Source organism: Apis cerana, linkage group LG9 (assembly GCF_029169275.1).
Source record: "Apis cerana isolate GH-2021 linkage group LG9, AcerK_1.0, whole genome shotgun sequence".
Classification (NCBI taxonomy): domain Eukaryota; kingdom Metazoa; phylum Arthropoda; class Insecta; order Hymenoptera; family Apidae; genus Apis; species Apis cerana.
The window spans coordinates 5,221,995-5,234,059 of NC_083860.1; the positions used below are offsets into that span (position 1 = coordinate 5,221,995).

General features: G+C 36.0%; 1 protein-coding gene and 1 long non-coding RNA gene across 6 annotated transcripts in view; one reads left to right on the plus strand and one right to left on the minus strand.

Annotated features, from left to right (window-relative positions):
* LOC108002673 (tropomodulin) overlaps positions 1-12,065 on the minus strand; it is a 219,951-nt gene that overhangs the window by 64,629 nt on the left and 143,257 nt on the right. The window lies entirely within an intron of this gene.
* LOC133666656 (uncharacterized) lies at positions 74-7,192 on the plus strand. Its single transcript, XR_009831088.1, has 4 exons — positions 74-404; positions 526-685; positions 834-1,013; positions 1,083-7,192. It is a non-coding gene; the product is annotated as an uncharacterized LOC133666656 (long non-coding RNA).

A 12,065-nucleotide genomic window follows, 5' to 3' on the forward strand; every position in this document is an offset into this window, starting at 1 on the left:
CCCTCCGCCGCGTCCGACTTTCCCCCTCCCTTGCGCCACGCGTTACCCATAGCTCGCCGCGACACACATTAAACACACCCGTATCGTGATGAGACTCGTGAGTCGGAATGGTCATTCAATTCTCTCTTTTGCAAATAGTCTTCTGGTTAGGATTTATTCCAAGTTTGGGTATAAATATTGGAAATAATATGGATTCGACGTTTGATAAATAACGTGTTTCGGTGAGATTGATTGGAACGAATGAAGGAAACGATCGGAATGTGGAAAAAGTGATTTATCGAAAGAACGATTGGATGCTAACCTAAAAATGTATTTTTAAATCGTATTGAAATGACGAATGATTACAATATTTTATAAATATTTGATTCCCATTTCAAGAAAATTTTATTTGAGTTTCACTGAAGGTATGCATTTAGTGTAAATATGGATTTTTTTTTTCTATAAATAATCATACAGATCAGAAAAAAATTTTAAGTATGAAGAGGTTACAGTTGTAATAATTAAAAATTATATTATGTTTCATAGCTGAAATACAACTTCATTGTTATTGCAAAGAAATAAATAAACGAAAGTAATGAAACACATAAAATACAATATATTAAATGTTATTAATAAGTGAGGAATAATTAAATTGACATATTAACATATTTATTTATTTCAACTATAATTTCATTGTAATTAAAAGGTAATTAAATTATTAAAATCATAATTCTGTTCATTAAATTATATAATTTTCAAAATTTATATGAAAAATAAATATAATCTTGTCACAAAAGATATTTAATCAAGTTCTAAAAAAAGAATATATATATATGTAAAATTTTCTTTTTCAGCAAAAATTGCTATTCTATCCTGATTCTAAATTATAAATCTAAGTAAAACATCTTTTCTTTTTCAACAGAAATTGTTATTCTATCCTGATTCTAAATTATACATCTTAGTAAAACATCTTTCTAACATTCTTCAAATATATTTAATAATTTTTTTTCCCCCAAATTTCTTGATCAGTACATGTAAGTAACATTTCAACATGAAATACGAGAACTTTAGTCCAAAAAGAAATCATATACTATCAATTTCAGGATGCAAATTGTCACAATTTACATTCCACCCAAGAAAGTCTGGTCTGTTCGAAAGAACAGAAATCTTTTTCTTAAGGCCAGGGCTACTCGCAGTCGGAGGCACGATCGTCGCGCGTGACGTCATCCACCCTCTCCTTGACCAACTACTACGAGATCCCCGACTGTATCTCAACAGAGACAGAAAGATGTCACGTCTACAGGCTTTTCTCGTTCTCTACGAGTGTTCTTTCAAGAAGCCGCGCGTGTTCCCTTCTCTCTGCTTCGTCTGCGAATCTATGCTACTCGAAGCTGTTTGCCAAAAGCACAAAGTCACGCTATATGAAAAAGACGCGGTTCTTCCATCCTGCTACGTTCTTTTTTCGCCCGGACTTGTATATACGTATATATATATATCAGCTTGGAAAAAATCCGTCTCTGTTCGGGGACGAGAACAATAACGTTGCGCACAATGCGCCAATTTACCTCTGTGCCAAGTGGCAACCATCTATCCGACTCGAACAACGAGAAACGACGAATTATCGTCGTTCAAAGAAGGACCAGAGATGGCCAAAGTGTACTGCGAACCTTGTGAACGTACAGTTAAGTACCCTTAGTGATTGCCATTAATTAATTCCGGCTTTACAGCCTCCGACCTTCTTCCGTCTTAGCTCCGCCCTTAATACATGCACTCATAGTCGTGACTTCCGTCATTAATAATCTAACGGAGTCTAATCTAGAAATTGCTCTTTAATATAAAATATCCGGGAAAATTTACTTTACACGATAATTTTAACGGGAAGATGGCGATTTTCATTCGTTGGCTGTAGAGATGTCTCGTCTAGATAGATGGAAACACCACATAATTGTAAATTCGTTCTCAAGTTCAACGATCCAAAGAGGTATCAAGAGCATCCTGGTGGACTTAGACCGATTCTCCTAAGACAATGAGGATTAAGGAGGATCCCGATCGCGAATATAAACGCAATGGGCTTGTGGAACTTCCCTATCGTTCGCCTGTTCGCCTCCAATTGTACACCGAGAGTATTGCTAAGTTTGTCCCAATCCCTTAGGTAATTAGTAGCCTAGATACACCTGTTTGACCCCACCGACGAACCAATTTCGGTTACTCGAGCAAGTATTCACTCTAAGCTTTCATCAGGACAAAAATCTTTGAACCTTTTGAACATTGGACGACGACAAAAATTCTAGGTAAAGATATTTTTCCAGTTTTTAGATATTTCTTGATATTAAACGAATTTATAGGTATCGAAAGACAAAATAATTCTAGGATATTAACATTTCTTATCGTGGAATATCACGAAATATAACTCTGTATAATATAATTCTAACTATTTATAAGAAATTCAAAAGTTTTAATATGTATATGAGGGAATAATTCTAGAGTTTCACATGAGTCCAACGTTCCAATGATTTCTATGAGCAGGTTTGCTACGTCAGTTCTAAAACAAAAATAGATAATCCGCGGGTGTGATCGAACGGTAACCATCGATCATGCGATATTCCACACTCGATTGAACAACGTGGCAACAGTACGCAGCCTTTTCGAATACGATACTCTCTATATTGGCCTGTAAAGCATTCGCGTGTGACGTTAATTTAACTTAATACGTTAAATTCTACGAGGCAGTTTTTGGGGATTCAATAGATGTGAAAATGATCGACACGTTTCATCCCGGTGGATCTTTCGTCGCAAACATTAAAATGTCGTAAAAATGGAGAAGGCACTCGCGTGGGATCGCGTTGAAATTATCGAGCGGCTCGCGATTCCGCGAGTATTACGGTTCGAAACTTTATATCGCGTGAGAATAAAGCAGACCACGTGGACGGTTTAATGAAACGTTTTATCGAGTTTAACTTTAGCTTTCTCTTTGCTCCAATAGTAGGAGATTAGTCTTTTCGTGGCCTTGTGAAATCTAATTTTTTAATAGAATTTCCACTTTTTACACGAGCATTCGATGGTACCAAAGATAGCGAAGGAAACTTTTTATAGATTAAATATTTTGTACATTTCCTTCTCTTTTCTTTTTTTAACGAGTATGGAGAGGATGAAATTGATTAAAAACTCTTCTCTTCGCAATGTTTTTTTTTTTTTAATTCATTTGGCACAAAATTTTACTTTGCAATTTTTCTAAATTTTTGAAATCGAGGTTTTTAAGAAAGATTGAGATGAAAAAAAATTTTGAAATTCGACGATAAAACGATCTCGATAACAAGTTTAATATTATCAAATTATTTTTTCGAAATTATTACAGAACTGTAAAAATGCATTAAAGCAAAATGATGGAATTTTTCAATCGAATAGAAAAATCAAAGGAAAATTTCTCTATGAACCGTGAATGGAGATTATCGCTTTTTAAAATATCATTATATCTATCAGAAATTTTTCTATTTCGTTATATATTTAAATGATGTCAAAGAAAAAAAGAAATGCCCGGATTAAAGCGAAATGCATTCAATTTCCATAAAATTTGTGCGGTAATCTTGTCAACTAGCGCCACCAATTTAACTTTTTCAGTAACTCACTTATACCAATCATCCCCAATGATAATTTTCAAAATTATCCCTTTAAAATACAGTATTTATATCGTACCGCAATTTTCACTTCAAACGCTCCACACTCGCTTAACTATTCCACATTAATAAAATACTTAAATCAAACTATTTAAATCAGAATCAAACGAGGCATGAATTTAACCGAGAAGAGAAGAAGCAATAATAATTTATTCAAAAAAAAAAAAAACATAAACATTTTACAAAACTCAACAATTCAACCGTATGCAACCTCATCTCTCCGAAAATACATAAAGATATTCATCGAACATTTCACGAAAAATATTCGTTAAGGAATTGAGATATCCCTCTCTGGAAAATTCAAGGCAGAGGCTGTCGCCGTTCACCCGAGCGATGAAGACGAGAGGGGAAATGCTTCGTCGATTTTTCGCATGTGACGAGAGAATCCAGGGAATGCAAGGACATACGGCTACGCTTCTCAACGAGGAGGCTACGCCTTTCCCTCGATTTTCAGAAGTGAACCCGGTACTTGGTTGAGAAAAGGTAAGATACGGCTTGACACACTTTAACCATTTCTGCGGCGAGAACACCGTGGCGGAAACACCCTTGGGAGGAGCTGGCGTGCAAGATGCGGGGAGTCCAAGTTTGCCAGCGTCTACTTCCGGCAAGGAAGAACGCGCCTGGACTATGCGGAGCGATGCAAGCCTCCCGGCTCGGTTTCTACATTGAGAAACGTATTTGTAAACATACATCCTACCCACGAGGCTCGAGCAGCCTCGTCGTCGTGTCGCGGTAAATCCCTGTACATTAATATTAATGCGTCTTCGGCATGTACGACATACTCCTGCCCTCTACACTCAGCTGGTTCTCCGCATCGCAGAAAGCACGAGAGTTCAACAGAGTTTACGGCACCAACCGTGAACACGAACAACCTCTTCGCAATATCTGTGTCCCGTCTCTCTATTTTCCCTTTCTGCGCGACCGTTTCTTATGTCGCCTCCCCCACCTCGTTCGGATAAAATAAGACCATTCTTTTTAATTAGCTTTCTTTCTTTCTTTTTTTTTTTTTTAGATGTTCGTTGCGGGTTATAGGAAGATTTAGAGATCGTGGTTAAGGAATAATTACCGTGGAAAGGAAGATTGTAATTTAAATTCTTTAGATTTAGCTTTGTTTCTCGATCTTGTTTGTGATCGAGAAGAATTTTATAAGGACATTCGTAAAATTTTATGGAAATCATGGTACAAAGGAGTAGTACGAGTAGTAAAGTTATAGATTTATCAAAAAATTATTCTCTTTCATTTTTGTAAAGCAATTATAAACATTCTGATATCTACAAAATTCTTTATGTTTATTGTCTTTTTTTTATATTTTCTTCGTTTTAATATTTTTATAGTATTATACGCTACATATATTTTTGAAAAAAAAACAAATTAAATATTCGAAAAATTGTGGAATATATTTAGTTGGAAATATAGTAGAAAAAAGAACAATCGATATAGATCGCAAATGATAGATCTCGCTGTATCTAGTTTCAATCGATGAGAGAGAAAAAGAGAGAGAGAATTTGATGAAATGCAAAAAAAAGGCTGGGGCTATTGTCAAATCAAACGAGAGTGGAAACTGACCTGTGATAGTCAAAATCCTGCGAGGCAGAGGAAATATGACGGATGCGTTAGTTTTGGCCAGAACGATTAAACTGGTTGAACGAATGAATGGATAGAATCAATGAATGTACAGGTAATTTATTTTATTCCAATTTATAAACTTCTTTCTCCGAATTAATATTCTTAATCTTCTGTTGAAAACAGATCAAACGTTGAATTCCATGATCCATCTAATCTGGATTGATTTTCTCATTCTCCTCCCAAATATTAAGAAATATTTTCACGCGTGAATGTTCATTTACAATCTTCTCGACAGCAATTTTACAAATCTGCAAAAAACCACGCAAAATAACTCGTATTTTTCAACGCATAAAACGACGATATTTCTCAATGTTTCTCCCTACATATACATACGTATATATAATTTCCAATGGAGCATGGATTTTCATAATCCCAGACACGGCATTCCCTTGAAAATAATGACGCGAGAACATCCATTTTAAAAATCTTGTTTTGCAAATATTTCGAATCATCTTACCTACATCTCACGTTCTCTTAGATTCGCCACGATAATTTAAGAAATTAGATCGTACGATAAATAATAAAAAGTAATTCCACTCCACCATCACCCTTGAAACTCGATCGATATTGCATCAAGAATCCAACATTCGCCATATTGTAGAGGGTGTCGTGCGAAAGAGGGACGGCATCCACCCACGACACGTATCCAGGCAGCACGTTATTAAGAGGGCTAACCGTATTCAGTTGGCGAAGCGTGCATTACACGCACGGTCCACATATGCCGGCAGGTGTATAGGCATATGTGGGGCAACGTCGACGATGCTCGACGACGGCTGAGCTTCGTTCAGGATGGCTCGTTACGCAAGCCGAACTGCCACGCGGAAACAGAACTCTCCGGTATCAAGGGGAAGAGCTGTAGCAACAAGATGTTATCACAATTGCACAGGCGGAAACAAGCAGCGGTGTAAGCCGCGTAAGGAATGTTCGGATTAGTTCTCAGACCCGAGTTAAACCCGCCCGTCGTTTTCTCAAATGCCTGAACGTCGTTTGTTAGAAACGAACGCCTCGAGTAATACCCGAACGTATAATTCACGCGAATTAATATATCGGACGCAACGTCTCGTCAAATTAACGTGTACTACGACTGGGCACACACAGAGGTGAGGTTTAACGCGCGTGTAAAGATTGCCTGTCGTCGAAGGCCTCGGTGCAACACGCGGAACGTTCGTCGACAGAAAGACGTATATATGGTGGTAGAGCACACGTAGAATAGGCGAGTTTCATAAGGACGCAAGGAGTTTCGTTGGACATTGAAGAAATTTCGCGTAGAAAAGGGAATAATGTTTCTTACGTCGTGATCGTTGTTGGTGGAAAAGTTTCGTGTTTGGCTTGAGGAGGGGAGAGGTTTTTGGAAGTTTGTTTTAAAGTTGATGCGAGGATTGGAATCGCGGGAAGATGTTTTTGGTTGGTTAATTTTATTACTCGTGATCGGTATTGTTGAATGGTGGATGATTTAAATTTATTGTACGATATATTTATTATTTATTAGATAAAAATTTTTTTATATAGTTTCAGCGAGTCTAGTTGGATGATATAAAATTATTTTTAATTTAGGAATATCTGAAACTCATTCAACTCTTTTTTTAATATTATTGAACTTTAAAATATCAAAGTTCTTGAGTACAGGGAATTGAAAGATATATTCAACAATGGAATAATCTTATATGTTGAATTTGTAAATTTTTGTTCAGAAAAAGATTGTATTATACTTGTACGTAAATTAAATTTAAAGCTGTTGAGCATGCAATTTCTTCGTATCAAATAACCACATTTATAATTACGAAAATTAAATAAAATCTTGTTAGTTTAATATATTACAATATATATATGTATATGTTGTTATCTCATTGTAATAATTAATTTGAAGCAACGCACGTATAATATAATTAAATATTAATTGCTAATTATATAAAGAAGTTTTATCATTCTAATATCGTTGTTATCACCGAACCGAATCTTTTACTTAACTATTTCCAATTAAATATAAAAATTTTCTTCTATTAGGATGTTAACTATGATATTAAATCCCGATTCTTCTAATATTTGAAATGATTTATTGAACACATATTGTACTTTATGAAGGGAACAATTGAAAGTTGAAGTAATATCTTAGAATTTATTTCTCCATCAATTTCCAACCGCGTAAAGTAAAGAGAATAGTGCTAAATTTAAAAAGGAATGAATCAACCATTCGGATATGTATGTACACTCAGAATTCATAATAATAAAAATTAATATAATCAGGATGAGCGTGCAAATTGGAACATATATGAAATATAAAAAAATGTAAAGCAGGATATTTAATAGATAAATTAAACAACGATTATTCGATCGATCCATTCTACTTGAAATTACAAAATAAAATTGAAAGAAGAAAGGAAGGATATGCTAAGATAAATTTTTATCCCAAAAAAAAGCTATCCCGATTTCTGATACAATTCCGTCTGAATTTCCGCTTCAAAAACAAGAAGAAAAAAGATACGAATCGAAAGAAGGAATGATCCAAGACGTTATTTGTCCCGTAACCGATCATCTTCGCGTGACTTCATCCCCGCAGTCTTGAGCAACGTAATCGTATTAAGGAATCTTGGCGCGGAGTGATGCTGCAACCGCGTAATACTGCAAGCTAATTTTCCGCTTGTAAAATAACCGGGCTCCGGGTATCGTAATTAATAACCCGTAAGATGATTTACGGACTTTGCGTCTAATAAACCGCGCGTTACATCGTGGCCCACGCTTATTTTATAGAGGTGGCTGCCTCGAAACTTTTTCGCGAGAATGCGAACATCGTATATCACGCGTTCCTTCCTCCTTTCGAAGGAGGCTTCTTCTTCCAGGGAGTATTCCACCGGTTTTTCCAAAATCGGTTACGAATCGGTTTATTTTTTAATCGCGTATCCCGCGACCGGAATAACGATCAGCTTTTTATCCCGTGAATCGAATGTTTCATATTTGAAGACTGGACGTGAAAAATGGAAAGGGTTGCACGTGTATATTGGAAATGAAATTTTTAAGGAAATCATTTCTCTGCTGAAAGTTAATCGTTTTATCTTATCGTTCAAACTATAATAATAATAATCGAGGAAAAATTGCTTGGTTTATTATTTCACGCAAGAGTTTCTACAATATTAAATTCGGATTCGAATAAAAATTGTACAGTTTTCGCTCTCGAGAGTGAACAAATTTAAACGATCTGGTTGAATCCAGCCAGATTAATTAATCGAAGCCCAATTTCTTACAATCCCTTCAATTGCAAACTGGTGCGAGGTGAGAAAGCGTAAAAGCCGGAACATGAAATTTTCCCACACGAGATTTTCCACGATCGACGGGATTCGTTTGTAAGAGGCCGAGACGAGCCTCGTTGAAATTAATTGGCTTTGACTCGGGTTATTAATTAACCCATCCCCGCGATAGCCAATTGTACTCGATGTGTCATAACCCAGAAATGGGAGTGGAGCAAACCGCGGGCAAACTTTCACGAGCTCGAGGATCGATATCTCGTAGCGGTGGTGCTGCGAATTATGGTTCCCTCGTAAATCAATATCCGTCGTTGCAAACTTGCCTGTGTTTCGTATTAAAGAATACGTGGGTATAATGCTTATGTGCCATCCTATTCTTGATCGCTCTTGTTAATCATTTAACGGATATGGATATAACTCGATAATTCCCCTCGTCACAGGGAGGGAAAATTAATTTTTAAAGTTTATACCGGATTTATAACTTTCGCCAATTTGCAAAAGTTGGATGAGATTCGAGTTCGAAGTCGAAATTAGATTTATGGAGGGGGAAGATTCTTCGAAGAGTGTGTGACATTACGAGCGAATAATTTCGTCGCATCTATTACCGAGAGATAAATCGAATGAGTGGGATACTTGTACGACTGTAATTTAATGCAATTAAATATTTATCAGAGTGTTATTAATATTCAGTGTAGAATGGTTTTCGTCGTGTCGTTTTAAATTTCCCTCCATTTTTTTTTCAACTCCTCCACACAATTTTACGTTCGGTGATTATAACGATATAAATAACAAATGATCCTAATTTTTTAATTCCACGATAAATAATAATACTTATCTTTGATCGTGTTTCGTTAGATTCAAAGTGGCATTTTCTCAATTAGAATTATAACGTGACATTTAATATATCGTCAACAATATTTTTAAACGAAATTCATTTCAAACTCGGCACAGAAAGCACAATTAATCCATATATAATCGTCAAGATTACGAATTCCCGATGTGCTGAAACAATTAATTATTCAACCGACATGAAATAAAATATTGGAATTAAAAAAATGTACTCTATAATACGAGACCAGGATATTTTTGCAAGTAAATGCAAACGATCTCGAAGTTAATCTCGACTCCCTCCGAAAGCATATCGTTCGTGTGGCATATATCTGAAAAAAAAAAGGATCAAATTGACTTAGCCAACGCTGGAGTCCTCGTTTACGAGCGTTTCTCTTATTATAAGATGACACGGGGATTGGGGACAGGGTTAGAGCGGTCGGGAAAGGGGGTTAGCGTTGACAAATGCGTGAATCGCGTGCGGCGCCCGTGTAAATCGAAACCTCGATGCAAGAAAGGGCACAAGTGGCGCGGAAATCGCGTATCACGGGGGGCAAAACTCTGCTCTACAGTTTAACAACCGCGATCCACGAGGTGCCTCCGCCTCCCATTCTCATTTCCCCCGATTCTTTACCGTGCGATTAAGTCGTCCGTTCCTTTTTGCCGACAGTTTCCCTTACCCGCGACATCGGCGAATTTTTCTTTTGTTACGCCGCCGTAATGTATCTGGCTGTTAAGGGAACAAAAAGCAAACGAGATCCTTCGCCATATCTAAACCATTTTCGGGATATATATGTATATCGGATATAAATGAAACTGTCATTTTTGTTCACTTTTTTTTTTCAATTTTTTTCTTTCCTTCTCTAATATCCTCTCTTATTTACTCGTATATATATATATGTTCGTTTTATTTTTAATCTATTATATTGCAAGAGTGTCTTATATTTAAATCGACTTACTTGGATTACGTGGGAACATTATTGATGTTTATTTCAAAATGCGTAAATTATAAAAAGAAAAATATGTTTGAACGTATTGAAGGTAAAATTAATAAAGCAGCGTGATCGAAAATTTTAAAATTTGAACTAACGTGTTTAAGTTTCTGGGAACGTTTCTGACGTGCGATATACAACGTTTACAACTACGGATTCTTTAAATAAATACAACGTCGAATACGCTAAATCGTTCGTTTATTGTGCACTTCGAAAAGAATCTCTGGGAATAACGACGTAATGCATGCATAAAATAGCAAACGAAAGTCCGCTGATTTAAATTCATTTGTCCATGCGAATGTACCAAGTCTATTGAATTTTCACATGCCACTTACGATAAAAGCGCCGATAAAAGCTTCCAATAAACTGGTTTAAGCCTTGAATCCTGATTAATTTTTTTCCCCCCCGCTTCGTCGTCTCGTGATTAAGATTTATCGGATTCCTTCTTAACATATTTTTCAAATTGTTACTTTACCATTCAACGAATTTTTGATCTTATTCTTTAATTGAAATTAAGAAAGCGTATTGGAAAAAGAAAAAAATAATCGTATTTCCAAAAAACATTCTCTCTGAACGTTACACATAATTCTAATGATAACAATGATAATCTTTCTTTTTTTTTCTCGAAAAGGAAGAACTCTAATCAAGATTCAAACGTCGATTCATCATTATCGTCGACCGTAAGAGGATGATAAATTTATTGCACGATATTCTCTTTTATGAGTTGAAGTTTGTGCGCGTAAGAATACGCGGAATAGTTATTGTATCCATGAATGCCTCGCTACAATTTCAATTCGAAAGTTTCGTTTAGTTTCGAAACCAAGAAGACCGAATGTTCCTCCCCCCCTTTCCCTTCTTCCTCCCCCGTCGGTTGAAGGGAAACGTAAATAAATGAATTATTCAGAATACTAGGTTTGATTATGGCGGTGTAATTATTGAAACGCGGTATTGTGCCGTATAATACACCTGTTACGCGTACTTATTAACTGAATTGCCAACTAATTTCATATTCCACTCTTATTTGAACTAATACAGTTTATCACCGGGGAAACACCGTCTCAATTATATCGGCGAAGTTTGAAACGTTTTACGGCCACAGTCGACGGAGATTAAGAAGGCGAAGTGAAATCTTTTCTCATCATTTTTCTGTTATTATTAAAAACGAATTTTCCCCTGTGAAAATGTAAAAGGAACAACTCTCTTACATCAAATCAATCTTGTTAGTTGAAATTGAACGAGTCGAAATGAAAAATTATTTTCATTTCGACAAGCTTGCTCGATAATAACGGGGGGGAAAAAGAGAAAAGAAAAATGGTCAATTCCAAATTTATAAAATTCATAAAATTGTCCAGAAAAGAAAGTCTATAATTTTTATCCATCAATTCGTATTTGGAAGAATATACATCATTTACAAACTATTTAATATTTTTATCACGAATTTTGTAATAAAAATTGGCAGCCGATGCTTAATAAGTAAGATACATATACGAGCAAGTACTTTTGGAGGATCGCTTTCTCCTTTGTTTCAATCGTCCCGCCCTAATTCGCAAGAAATTTATTGTATCGGGAACAATAGATCGTTTTAAGGTGTAGATCGTCGACTTTTCCGCGGTTTCGTATAACGATCGCTCGTTAGCCAGGCTAATTACTCGGCTAGTGGGCGTTGGACTGTGAAAGTTCGTTAGTTAGTACTACAGGTTAGTGCCCAAAGGGAGGTGGCATTCATT